The 13990-nt window shown below is 40.0% G+C and overlaps 1 pseudogene; it reads left to right on the top strand.

Moving 5' to 3' along the window:
• The first annotated feature begins 241 nt into the window (after window positions 1-241).
• LOC148731229 (uncharacterized) lies at window positions 242-3644 on the top strand (annotated as a pseudogene).
• The last annotated feature ends 10346 nt before the right edge of the window (window positions 3645-13990 follow it).

Here is a 13990-nt window from a genome sequence, read left to right as displayed (position 1 = left end):
CAAGGGTTAATCAATTTATACCATTTCTATTTTAGAACAGCCGCCAGCTGGAGATAATTTATAGTTTAAAGAATCAAGATTTCATCACTGATCACTAGGGGCTATGCAATTGTTGATCTAAAAGCCTTGAAATGAACTATTTATCATTGTTGTTATGGTTGCTATTCATAAACAAGTTGTGATCCCAATCCAATAAAAGGGAATTTTTCCCACGGCCTGTCTCACGCTATGCAACTCAGCAATGGCGTTCTCATGCTCCTTTCATAGAATAACTGGAACAGACTGCTCGTCTGATAGTTTAGATAAAAGCAAGAGTCTTGATATTGTTACTTCACGCAATTGCTCAAAGGATATTTCGAATCATTGTTCTCACTGGTCATTTTCTGGAGTGAAAACGGAAAGTGAACTTATACTTGCTAGAGTAAGTGTTTTCCGCGACGACGAAACGCAGAGTTTAGACACAATCTGCTCACACCACCGCCGTGAACTCGGACTTGGCTAGCGGTAAAACATTTCCAAGTGCTGTGTGCCACAAATCTTATCTCAACATGGAGCAAATAGAAATGTGGATCGAGGAATTTCGAATGTGGTGAATTAATTCTCAGCTCCGCTGTCCCTGACAACTGTAGAGCATACGCTCTGAATGATCCCGACGACCCAAATTATTTTGTGACTTGTGGCCACGCCCATTGTAACAGCTGTGACCGCTGGTCGCTTGTCTTGTCTGTAATGAGGGTGACTGAGGAAGGCTTAGAAACAGCTGAATGCTCTGAAAATGAAAAATAAGAGCTGTCTTTTGTTATTTCCCAGGCCAAACAGATCATTGAATGCTGGAAAGCCCATTTATCGCGGTCTATAAATCAGGATGAATGCAGACTTGACATCATGAGCGGCCTCAGCGCCCCACCCATTTTTCTAGTACTTGACTCACGGCTGTTTCAAAACGCCCGCCAGTGGAAATTTAGTTCGCGCATGTCAGATTTACATTTTCAATTTGAAACCGCTGAAAATGTACGCTGAACGGCTCAACAAGAAAGAACCCACTGATAACTAAGTCACAAAAAGCATATGCGCAGAGTCCAAGGAAATAGCTAACTTATGCGCATACATTGTTTTTTGCTTCTCTGGTTAATGTTCGCCATAACTGCCTTTCATGGAAAACATGAATACAATAATAGGATCATGTCTCACTGTTCCCCCTTTTCTAGTGTTCTTGTTGTAGAGGAAGAGATCACAAATTTCTTCAGTTCATTAGGGAAAAATTCCCAGACATGATGATCACACCAAAGCTATATATGCTACAAGAACATGTGTGCCCTTTCCTTCGACAGTCATATGGGTCTTGGATTCTATTGTGAGCAAGGGATTGAAGGAATACACTCCGAATTCAAAACCCAGTCTCAGCATTTTGACGATGTGAAGAAAAAGGACACGAGATTACGTCAAATCCAGATTTAGCAGGGAAAGCTCCCAAACCTAAAGAGAGAAATTTAAAACGAAGAGCGATCGAGTAAAACGCTTCCCTTTACAGTGGCAATGTATTGGTTCGTTGACTAAGAACGTTTACTATATATGTAGATCTAGCGTAATTTATTTGCTAAGTTCTCTATTGGACGAATAAAAGTGTGACCGCACTCTTTGGAACCAAAATTAGAGTTACTGCTCGAAATTCAGTACCTCCGAAATTCAAAATAGAGTCGCATAACAGCCGATCTTGACATATTAAAAGCGCCTTGAATGGACTTTAAAACAATTCGGATTAAAACACTTACCTCCGTCAGTTGTTTAGTAAGGTTTCACGTCTTCTCTTGTGACTCTCGCTTTGCTGGAAAAAATTTGAGCCTTTCCCAAATCAAAATCAAAGGTTTCAGTCGATTTCATAGGGTGTGCTTGTTGGGCTCCACTATAGCAACGCGTTTTCGTCGAACACAGGCAAAATTTAACCGATTTTACCCAAATTTTCGACAGCAAGTGCCTCGTCCATGTGCATGCATCCGCCATGCTAAATTTCACTCGCATACATTACAAATACAGCAAGATTTCATTGGCTAAACTAGACCTTAGCCCGAGTGGTTGCCATGGACGCCAGATTTATGCAAATGAATAATTTGGTATTAACCAGAGAAGTAATAATTAACTCGATGTTTCTTGTAGAACGCATGCGCGAAATAAATTTCCACCGCGAAACAGCCGTGTGACTGGGTGATGAAATATCTTCCACGTAACTTCCGAGAAAGCCAGTCGGATTGGTTAGGTAAAAGAGGTATATCGTGGCATATAGCAGTGGCGATTAAATGCAACAGCGGAGAAATGGAGATGATGACATTCGTTCATGTGTTTGAGAATGCTACCGCCCAAGACAGTAGCTCGGTGTCAGCCATACTTGATGACGTCTTTATTCAACTCAAGACTATTATGCCAGAACTACAGACCATCTATATTCGAGGCTACAACGCAGGATGTTATCATTGTGCGCAGACTCTGATTACAGCCCCTCAGATTGCCAAACGTCATGACCTTCCGATCTATCGGATTGACTTTTCTCAGCCACAGGGAGTCGAGGAAAGGGCGCTTGCGATCGCAAGGCAGCCACTATAAAGTCACAGATGGTGAAATATCTGAATTCTGGACACCACATTGAGATTGCTGCATTGATGAAAGAAGCTATGGAGTCTTCCAGGGGTGTGCGCAGCGTAATTGTAAAAGTGTGCAGTCCTCCCAATGCTCCATCCATCAAGAATTTCAAGTGGGAGAAAGTGAATTTTGTCAGAAACTTTTGCTACGGCCAGGAAGGGATAAGAACGTGGAGAGCCTACGACATTGGCCCTGGAAAAAGTATTCCCTGGACAAACTGCCATGTCCCTGAACAATCGGAACTGCCGACGATGGAGATCAGGCCCTCGACCAGAGAGACTATCACAAGCTTTGTTCCAGTAGTACCCAGACGAATAGGTGGCCGAACCTCCGCAACTGATATAGAAGGCAACTCCGATTGTGTAGATGAGTCTTCAGATGAGTCAGGCGTTGATGTGGCTAACAGTAGTCTATTATTTACATGTGTAGAAGAGGGATGTGTCAAGACGTTTATACGGCATTCATCGCTGGTTCAACACTTGGGCTACGGAAAGCACAAGCGTGTTCTATAGTGTGAAACGCTCTTTGACAGGGCCATGATAGAATACGCGACTAATCTGGATTGTGGCGCGAGTAAATGCCCAACGGTCCTAGAAGGTAGTAAACCATCACTGCCAACTGTGCCCACTACTCTTCCGATGGGTTGGGCACTGAAATCGACACAGTCCCGTAGTACAAAGGTTACCGACAATCAAAAGCAGTACCTTAATTCCAAGTCTCAAATTGGAGAGAGAACAGGGAAGACAGCCGACCCGACTGATGAAGTCTCTAAAGCCATGAGGAATGCAAAAGATAGCAACGGGGAGAGACTATTTAGCTATAGGAATTTTCTCACAAACCCGCAAATTAGCAGTTACTTTTCTCGCCTTTCTTCTAAGCGAAGTGTCGAGGTAGATCAGCCTGATAGTGAGAACAAGACTCCGGGAATAGACCTTCAGAGTGTACTTAGTGACAAGGTTTTGTCTGAGGTCAGCATTCAGATTTCAGCATCTACATTTAATCATATTTGACTCCTACAGCATCTGTGAGTTAGTGTTGAACTCTTAGCTTGGCTCCTTTTCTGTACCTATGTTACGGGGTATCTGCGAATCCTTTGTTCCTGAGATATGGGAGACAACAGTTCGAAGAAAAAAGCCATTTGTGGCCTTGTTCTCAAACCTGATACAAGGCTGTACCTGTAGCAGTGGCAAGCGCTCATAACTGTAGTCGGTACTCGTTTTTACTACCTGGCAGCTCGATTTCATTGTATCTTGCCACGAAAATGATTCTCGTCATTTTTGGGTGAAACACCGAGTTATTTGACAAATGAACCTTATTCGGAGATGAACACTATTATATAGGGACGACTAATAGCCGGAGTTTGAACATTTTCGAGTTTTCGCATTTTAATTTTGCCCCTAATTTACGATTTCCTCTGATCCTTGGAGACGTTCGCCCTTAGTTTGTTCTAAAATTGAGAAGTATCTTTTCTGTAACATATACTTTGGTGTCTAGTATCTAAGTTAGTTGTTGCGAAAAAAATTTATGAATCGTTTGTAGAGGGCTCGTGAACCAAGTCAAAAACACAGTGGCGTAAACAAACCCACTTGAAAGCCAATTTACTGCAGGAAAAAATAAACCAGTCAACCTCGGGCTTGAAAATGCTGCCCGAGTTCTGCGACCTCGGGAAGCATTTTCAAGCCCGAGGTTTACCAGCTTACAGTTTTTCACTATATGAACTTCTCAGCCGGCAAACCACACGAGCACGTTAACCTATACATGTTAAAGATAAAGATAAAACAAGAATAAAGATAAAAACGACAAGAAAAAAATTAATACATTTATATAGCACGACTCAACTACTACAAGAATGACCATCATATTTTCAATGAGCTTTTCCGATGGGCGGAAATAATAAATCTGTCTGTCACGGTCGGTCGCAAAATCTCTTGTTTAATTTCGCGAATATGTGGAAGTCTAAGCGCTCTTCTCATTGACGACAGCCTTATTTCCCCAGAACAAAAAGTCATATGAGTTGAAAGCCCATTTGTAAAGGGGTCTGACCTCTAACTTTCGTTTAATTTGTAATAAAGGTAGTAGGGTAAATTTTTTTTTCAAGCTAGATAGTGATTTCCATAAAGAAACATAGGGGGATCTTTCAAATCTCACACAATATCAGATTTCTTTTCAAATGTCATAGAAATTACAGTACAAAACCTGGAAAAGTTGTGAAATAAGCTGATTGCATATGAATATCTCCGGGCTCTTTATTTAAAGCATAAGGTTTTCTTGAAAATTGCTAATTTCCAAGCCTAATTTGCTCACATCTGGCCCTGAGATCTAGTATCGCCGTTTTCTGCCAAAACAAAAATCTATTCGAGAAATGAACCACATAGTGATGAATAGATTAATATGGACTATTAGTAGTCGGAGTTTGAGCAAACTTCGCTTTTCACATTTTTGCCACTAGTTTCCGATTTTGTTTCATTCTTGTTGACACTCACTCTTAAGTCATGTTTGTTACAGCGAAGATTGCTCCCATAGTCAACAAACATCATGTTTTCATGGCATTCACCGTGATTCTGCGATAAAACGCTTGGAAACTGAAATCCAGCTTTCGCGCGCTCGGGAAAACTATAGTAAAATATTTAGGAAAACAAGCTATATACTAGCGTTTTCTTGGAGCAGGAAAACAGTCATAAACATCATGTTTTCATGGCATTCACCATTAGTTATTCTGTGGGAAGACGCTTGGGAAATGCAGCGTTCACGCACAAGAAAATGCTTGAGAAAAACATTAAGGAAAAACAGCTATTCATTGGTATTTTCCTGGTGATGAGTAATATGCGATGAACATCGTGCTATTGTTCAGTTTTACTTAGAGCGAACAATAAATTTGCCGCCCGTTTCCAGATATCTGAAAACGTTGGTATAATGTTAAATTTTTCAGTCATTCACCATTTCGATCCTTGATAACCCCAGTAAACAACACAGATGAGCAAGCGTGGCTGGAAATTAATTTGCTAAAGAATGCAGTACTTGAACAAGTGCTTGTTCGTTTGTTCAGATGAACTTTGTTAGCCAGAAGTTTTGGGTGAAGGTGTCCAGGCCTTCCAACCTTTCTTCAAGACTTTGCACTCGGTGAAATTCCTAATCTTTGAACACACTATCCAGCTCTAGTAAAAAGGAACTTTTTTGTTACGTGCAGCCTTTCAATTTCAAAAACATGAACAGCCCACTTATCTTTGTACTGTGTACTTTTAGGCTTAGAGGATTCAAACAAAAACTTCCTTGTGGTAACTTTTAGAGTTCAAAACTGGGTAAACTTACCTATTGCTGCCTCTTTCGCTTTTCAAAATTGCAATTGAGGTCAATGCAAAGTGCAACTGCGTCTGATTAAAATGAAAACACCTCTAATTACATTGGCTAGCAAAATGTACCTGTGTTAATGAAGCAAAAGAAAGATAAACTCATGATCATTCCTCATGATCAGGAAACCCTGATAAAACATTCTCCCTTTTTTATGAAATGCTGCCTCCGAAAACTATAGTTCTAGTTCCCAAGCTATTTTCTAAAGGACACAATAACACAGACTCAGTCTAGGCATCATGATTACCCGTTAAGTACATGTTAAATTCAATTTTATTATTTCGATTTCTTTGGTATTTCTTATGACCTGAAAATCTGTTTATTAACAGTGCAATCTTATTAACTTCGGTTGTAAGCTTTTTCTTTGATTTCTTGCATCAGAAAGAGTTTGTAAGGCTGCATTTTCGTTAAGGCTGAGTCTGAGGTGTTTAAGCTCAGGGGTCTTCGATAATATGAATAATAAAAAAAAAAAAAAAAAGAGAGCGAGGCTCGAGGGAAACTACGAGCTTCAAAGGAACAGTTTATGTTAATAACAAAACAAATATCCAGCATATTGTTAGGTCAAACGGGAATATTGTGATCATTATATTTCAAATATTTTTAGAAGTGCGGATAAGAAATCATTTAAAAAACAGTTCATCGTCGAAAAAGCGGGTTAATTTTCTGCACGACGTTATTCTATGAATTCCTAATTAAATATTTTCTTCTGATCAGCGGATTGAAAATCAAATTTAACAAATGGTGAACACCATAGCGTACACCACTGAGTTTTTGGATGGTGCGGGAGGTTGCTAAGCACGAAACTTAGAAGCGTAGGAGTCGCGCAAGGCGATAGCCGAGAGTAACGCTAGCTTCTTGAGTGCCTAGCAAACCACCCAAAAACATTAACAGGCTCTCGAAATATGTGGGGATCCAAAAAGTTTTTCGAAAAGTTATTGCCAAATTTAAATTTACGTTTGCCAAAAGAAAATGGTAAATGAAATGAAAAAGATAAAATGTTTAACCTAAATCCAGGATATGTCCTCCATCAACAGACTTTAGCAACCTGATAGGGCAGCTATTACAGCAATTATCAGTCATTTATCATTATTATATGAAGAATAATTTTTATTCGGCTTGAAAGAAACGCTCTGATATATGTTCATTATCTTAAACACGAAAGCGCGCTATAGAGGTTTTGAACAGCAGCCATGTTAGATGGCAGGAACAATGAAAATATTTTGCATAAGAAAGAATTTTTTTCCCATCAGTAAAATAATCTATTGTTCTTGCCATCCAACATGGCTGCTGTGTAAAACCTCTATATAAGGAAGTCTTCCCTGGGAAGACCAAGGCTCATTTGTCACTCATCGTTAACCTGTGCGTGTCAAATTCAAATGCTGGTAGATGAACAAAAGGGGCTTATGAAATATCTATTGTTTACATACACCAGCATGGTCGCATGAGGTAACGTGCGAACCACCTACTTCGATCTGAAATTTACCGCCACAAATAAAGACAGTTTCCACTGGAGAAAGGAAATACAAATCTCAAAAATTATTGTATTGTGATGATCGGAGGCACTGACAGTCAAATAGAGCTTTATTACTAGCGGGTGAGCTAAAACATTAGCAATTGCCGAAAATACGCCTGAAAAGAGAGAATTCATCCTTCAACCCTCTTAAGTTTGCCTCGTTCACAACGTGCCATGTGTTGAGAAATCTGAAAAGAAGTTTGGGGTTATTTTCTTTTTCGAACAAAGGTTTCTTTTTTTAGCATTTCAGTGTGTTAAAAATGTTACGAATTCCCTAAATTGCTATTATGATATTTGCGTTTATTAAGGCACTTCATAACACTTTTAAATGTTATCTTTTTCTATTACTATGAGCCAAATGAAAAAAAAAAAAGTAAAAAAATACAATAACATAGGCACACTCTCGGATTGACAATTATCTATTTAGGAGAGATCTTAAATTTGAATATGTCCATTTCTTAGGTACTTAAATGGAAACCAAATCAAGGAGCTACCACCTGGAGTCTTCACTAACAACTCCAAGTTGACCCACCTGTATGTAACACATGTGCATAAAATACATATTGCTGCGGAGTTTAGACTTAAGCCTCTATTTTCGTTATTGGATTTTTTTACGCAGATACTGGGGGTACCCTTTGGGGTGTTCAGTAACAGAACTAAAATTCAAGAGCTATTTAACAGATATTTTACCAGAGCAAGTCGAATTTGAGATGTTAAATAACCAACAAATTGCACAGCACCGAGTTGTTTATAAAAACCTCACATTTTGACTACGAACAGGAGTAAGAAGCTATTTCCTTTCCAAATGGAGTGGAGTTCCCATCGCTCCAGCTCAAATTCTCCACCCCATTTTCCAGTAAGAGTGTTTGACCTAGTGCTAACCGCTGGAATCTCCCTTTCCCAGTACACAGATAGACAAAACCCAGACACATGCTTTTTCCATTACCCCCTTATCCCTTTGTGACCTATCAGAGCGGTTTAGTATCTATTTTCAATATTGGATTTTTTACGCAGATAATGAGAGTATCTTTTGGAAAATTCAATAACAGCATCAAAATTTTTCAAGTGCTATTTAATGTGAGATTATAAATAACCATCAAAGTGCACAGTCCCGAGTTTTTTATAGAAAAGTCACATTTTGAGGCCTTGCCATATTTGCCAAGTGATCTTCAGAATGTTCTTAGGTTTCCGTCTCTTGTTGCTTCTCCTCCTTTATCGCTTATAGTTTAGACTAAATACGAAAACATGGTATGTTCATGAGAGGATTGTTCACCGGTTGAAACAGTTCGTGTGGAGCTGTGATTTGTTGGGTTGTGGATTTGTTGAGGCGTTCTCCAAACTTGCCCCAGAAGGTGTTTAACATCGATAAAGCCACCGTTTTACGACCTGGGTTCTTCTGAATCTGATCAGAAACTAACTTGATTTTCTCCCGCTCCTTATACTCTCGGAGATACCGGGCCTTGAATTCTCGCGTTGTCACCCACGATGGTCAGCGGCTAGCCTCCTGATTAATTATCAGCCAGGTGTTGACGCAATTGGCAAAACGTCTCTTGACTCTTTGTTCTTTGGGAAAGTACCGCACCTTGTGAATTCTTACGATGGGCGAGTTCCCAAAGTTCTCCTATGGTGCGATCGAGATGTTCACCGACTTGCCTGCGATCTGCAAAGCATCTGGGACATCCCTGCCAAACGCAACCGTAAAATTCGCCAATGGTACTTGTACAAGTATCATATCTATCCATGTACATAACGAGTTGAACTCAAAATTTTTTCAGAAAATGTTATGCCATCCCTCTTCCACCCTTTTTTCAGGAAGTCAATTACCATAACTTATCCAGTGCTTCCTAGTAAAGATAATGGCCGCTTTGTAGAATTTCACCGAGCATCTGGCATCAGCTGTAGCGAAGAGCTTTGGAGAGAAAGGTCGTCTGTGGCCAGTTTCACTGCTGTCTTACCTTGCTTTGATCCTCTCCGTCCGCCAAACGAGAAGTTCTCGGCCTGTTTCAGGATCTTTTTCCAGCAGTACATCTCCCCAGCACAGCTTTTTGGACTCATCTCTGGCTCGAAAACCAAAGTTCAACGAAAGAAACCACCAAAGGGTTCTTTGCAGTATCAGGGGGTCGTGGTCACCGAACTTCCTGGTTTCGAAGAGCTTTTGTTTTTGTCCTTAAATAATTCCCGAGCAGCGTTTCGCTTGTTGCCGAAACCACTTTAAACGAGGCTCTTTCGTTTTGCGGCGAGGACCTGACGGCTGCGGGAAAACTCGTCATCTTCAAAGATATTGAAAAGTAACTTCTCAGAAAAGTAGCGCTGGAAGCTTCTTGGAAATGACGTGAGTAAACTCGGTTCGTACTCCGCTATTTTCTTTTGTAATACCTTTAAAAAATCTTGAAAGTAGTTTGTCGAGTTCCTTCGCAGTCATAATTTCTGGTTCTCTTGTTTCGTCAATTGTGGAACAAAACCGCTTCAGAGCTCTCATGTCAAACCTCGTTTTTATGCGCATTTGATCATATGTAAATGGAATTTGCGCACTACAAATGCAAAACTATTATTATTATTATTATTATTATTATTATTATCATTATTATTATTTTCTTGACTGTATTGCTTGACTTTTGTGCCGAAATAAAATCTTCGAGTTTTTAACTGTCACTGTTGCTTTCGTGTTCAGCTATACAGTTACCATCTCGGTTACTTATCTCGCTCGTACTCGGTGTTTCCACCGGTGGAGCTGGTTCACCATTATTCATCCTGCTTTTCAAAATTTCTAATCCATGGCTGAAACAGGATTTCTCAAAGTCAGCCATCCATTCTGGAGTTTTAAGACGAAATTTTCAAAAGATTTCGTCCTCGACCGCCATCTTAATTTTAAGTTCAAAGGGACTCAAGTGCGGTATCCTTCGGGACCATTGGGGGCAATGCCCGGTCCAATACTTAGAGAATATTGGAGCGGAAATAGAGCATTTTCATTGGTTAATTTTAGTTATTGGCCCTCTGACTGCCTGATTCCTGTAATAAAAAATGTTATTGACCGAGTCTCTATTTCATGACTAACGCAACTTGACTGTGATAGCCGGGAGAAACCTTAGATTCTCGAGTGCTTAGCAAACCATCCAAAAACATTGACTGGCTCTCGAAATATGTCGGGTGTCCAAAACATTTTACGGAAAATTATTGCAAAATTTAAATTTACATTGGCCAGAAGAAAATGGCAGAACAAAAATATAAGATAAATAAATGTTTAACCTAAATCCAGGATATGTCCTCCATCAACAGGGTTAAGAAACCTGATAGAGGAGCTATCACAGCAATTATCAGTCACTTATCACAATTACATGAAGAATAGCTTTTATTCGGCTTGAAAGAAATGCTCATATATTTGTTCATTGTCTAAAGCCAGGATATGCTTCAGGCTTGAACGAAACTCGAACCGGTGCCTGCTACACACTAATTCAGCCCTACTACCAAGTGAGCTACAAAGCCACACGTTGAAAGCGAGGTACAGTTGGGATAGTTCTTCTTGCTAGTGGAGAGGACTAATATAATTTGTGATTAGGTAATTTCATTTGATCGGCTGCAGTGACAATGAAATGAAGCCTGTTATGTATGTAACACATGTTTGTTAGATACACATTTCTGCGGAGTTTGGACTTTAGCTTCTATTTTCAGTATTGGAGTTTTTTACGCAGATAGTGAGAGTATCTTTTGGAGTGTTGAATAACAGCATAAAAATGATTCAAAGTGCTACTTAATGTGAGATGATAAATAACCATCAAAGTGCAGTCCCGAGTTTTTTACTGAAAAAGTCACACTTTGACAACGATCGGAAGTAAAAAGCTACTTCCTTTCAAAATGGAGTACAGTTCCGATACCTCCGGCTCAAGTTCTCCAGCCCTATTCTAGCAAGAGAGTTTGATCGAGTGTTAATCGCTGGGAGTCTCCTTTCCTAGTACACAGATGGACAAAAATCATGATTTCATAGGAGGAAAACCAAATCATGTCCACCAGCGCACGGGGCTTCTAGCTGATTTGGTACGTGTCAAAGTTATAGTAGGTGGTCAGAGTTGGTCATTTAGGAAATTACCACAGAAAACAATGGCGGATGTGAAGCGCGATAAGTAGAACATTTTTCTTTCTAGATTTTAGGGGAAAAAGGTTTTTTGTTTCGAAGCCAGAACAGGAAACAGCTCTGATAGGTCTTATAAGGGCAGAAGATGTCCTTCAGCAGCAGAGCGTACGTCAGTAAGCATAAATGGAAAACTGGAGAATTTGCAATTGCCAGTATTCATTTATGCTCCTACGGAGAATGCTCATCAGGAGCGTTTTCTTTGGCTCATGAGACGTTTTTACAAGTAACATCGATTTTCGACTATCTCTACGTAGAAGAGATCAAAGAATATTACTTGAATTCTGGGCGTAGTATTCTACCCTTACTCTCCCTAAGAAAAGAAATGGCATCAACCGCAGGGACCTGGAACGAATTTAAAAAAGAAATTGACTCAAGGCGATCCTGACATTAACAAGTAGGACTGACTGGCCAAACAACATTACATCGTCTGTACCAACGCTAAGAGTTTATAAAACAAGTGCGTTGCTGATGAAAAGATGGTGAAAGCTGTCAGTAACTTGGCGGGCAAGACGACCTTGATGGAGCAAATAGCAAAGAAAATTATTCAAGCTAAGAAACCACTGAGGTTGTGAAATGAGCAATCAACCCATAATTAATAAACCTCATTATTAAACGTTCTCCGGCAAAAATGACGCTAAATGGTCAAACGTGGATTCCACCAATGGCAACGTGAATATCACTTTCCTTACCACACTCAAACGTCGTTCGAGCTGTAAAACTTCAATCTCTCGGGCACGATTTTTTTAAAAAAAACTGAAAACATATAATCGAAGCATTGTTTCTTTATCTTACTAATTTATTAACGCATCTACATTGCTCATGTGCACATCTTCGTCCAAACTCACTCGTGCATATCCATAAGGATACGAAATGAAAGTCTCTCTGTTCACTACCCGCTTGTTAAAGACCCGGCAATCCGTAGTTTTTGACTAGTTTCACAGTTTTGACTTCTTTACTGGAGGCTTCTCTAAAAAAGCGTGGCTGCATCTACATTGCGTCTCTCATCTGGAAGAGGGCGCTTAATTTCGTGCCAGACATTTATAAGCACGATCTCATAGTTCAGTAAGTTTCCGTGGCTTCCCGCTTCCATTTTTTTCGCCGATTTCTATTCTGATCGAGTGTACTTCCTCCTGACACTCTCAGACCTTGTCATATTTACCAAGTGATCTGCACAAGGTTCTTAAGTTTCCGTATCCTTTTGCTTCTCCTCCTTTATCGCCGATAGTTAAGACGAAATAGGAGCACATAGTATGTTCAGGAGAGCGTTGTTCACTTGTTGAAACAGTTCGTGTGGAGCTGTGATTTGTTGGGTTGTGGATTTGTTGAGGCGTTCGCCAAACTTGCCCCAAAAGGAGTTTAACATCAGTAAAGCCACCGTTTTACGACCTGGGTTCTTCTGAATCTGCTCAGAAACTAACTTGATTTTCTCCCGCTCCTTATACTCTCGCACATACCGGGCCTTAAATTCTCGCATTGTCACCCACGATGGTCAAGGACTAGCCTCTTGATTAATTTTCAGCCAGATGTTGACACAATTGGCAAAAGGTTTCTAGACTCTTTGTTCTTTGGGAAAGTGCCACACCGCGTGAATTCTTACCACGGGTGAGTTCCCAAAGCTCTCCTACGGTGCGATCGGGATGTTCACCAGACTTAACCGCGATCTGGAAAGCATCTAGGACAACCCTACCAAACGCAACCATAAAATTCGTGAATGTTACGTGTACAAGTATCATATCTATCCATGTACATAACGAGTTGAACTCAAGTTTTTATCAGAAAATGCTATGCCATCCCCCCCTTTTATTTTTACAGGAAATCAATTACCATAACTTATCCAGTGCTTCCCAATAAAGATAGTAGCATAATCTTCCATTCTTATGAGCTTTATAGTGGAATTGCTGAACTGCAGAAACTCGGCCATTCGAAAAGATCATGTCAGAGCTCCACTCCTAAGAACTCCAGGTCCAGCCATTCCTAGTTTAAATTTTTCTGACCAAATTGAAAAATGATGCTGAAAAGAACACAGTGACATAAACTGCACTCTGAGAACTATGATTATCTATTCAGCTTTATCAATTTCGTTACTTGTATAGAATCCAATCAAGGAGTTACATCTGGAGTTTTCAATAACTGCTCCGAGTAGACTCACCTGTACATAACACACTCAGGCGTTAATATCTGATAGGTTTTCCCAGATATGACCATACAATCTCCTTATTCATAATAGTACAAGAACCAAGTGGAGTACTCAGTACTCTTATCTCAATCCGACACCAGGGGTAACTGTTTTTCCCAGTTCCTTGTTTTTCTCCTGTCCGTTGCGAAAATAGATAAATCTCAGCCCCCTCGCCCCAGTAACTATTTAT

The sequence above is a fragment of the Stylophora pistillata genome, chromosome 5 (assembly GCF_964205215.1).
Source record: "Stylophora pistillata chromosome 5, jaStyPist1.2, whole genome shotgun sequence".
NCBI lineage: Eukaryota > Metazoa > Cnidaria > Anthozoa > Scleractinia > Pocilloporidae > Stylophora > Stylophora pistillata.
The sequence above is the reverse complement of the archived record's forward strand: the minus strand, read 5'-3'. Positions and strand labels throughout refer to the sequence as shown.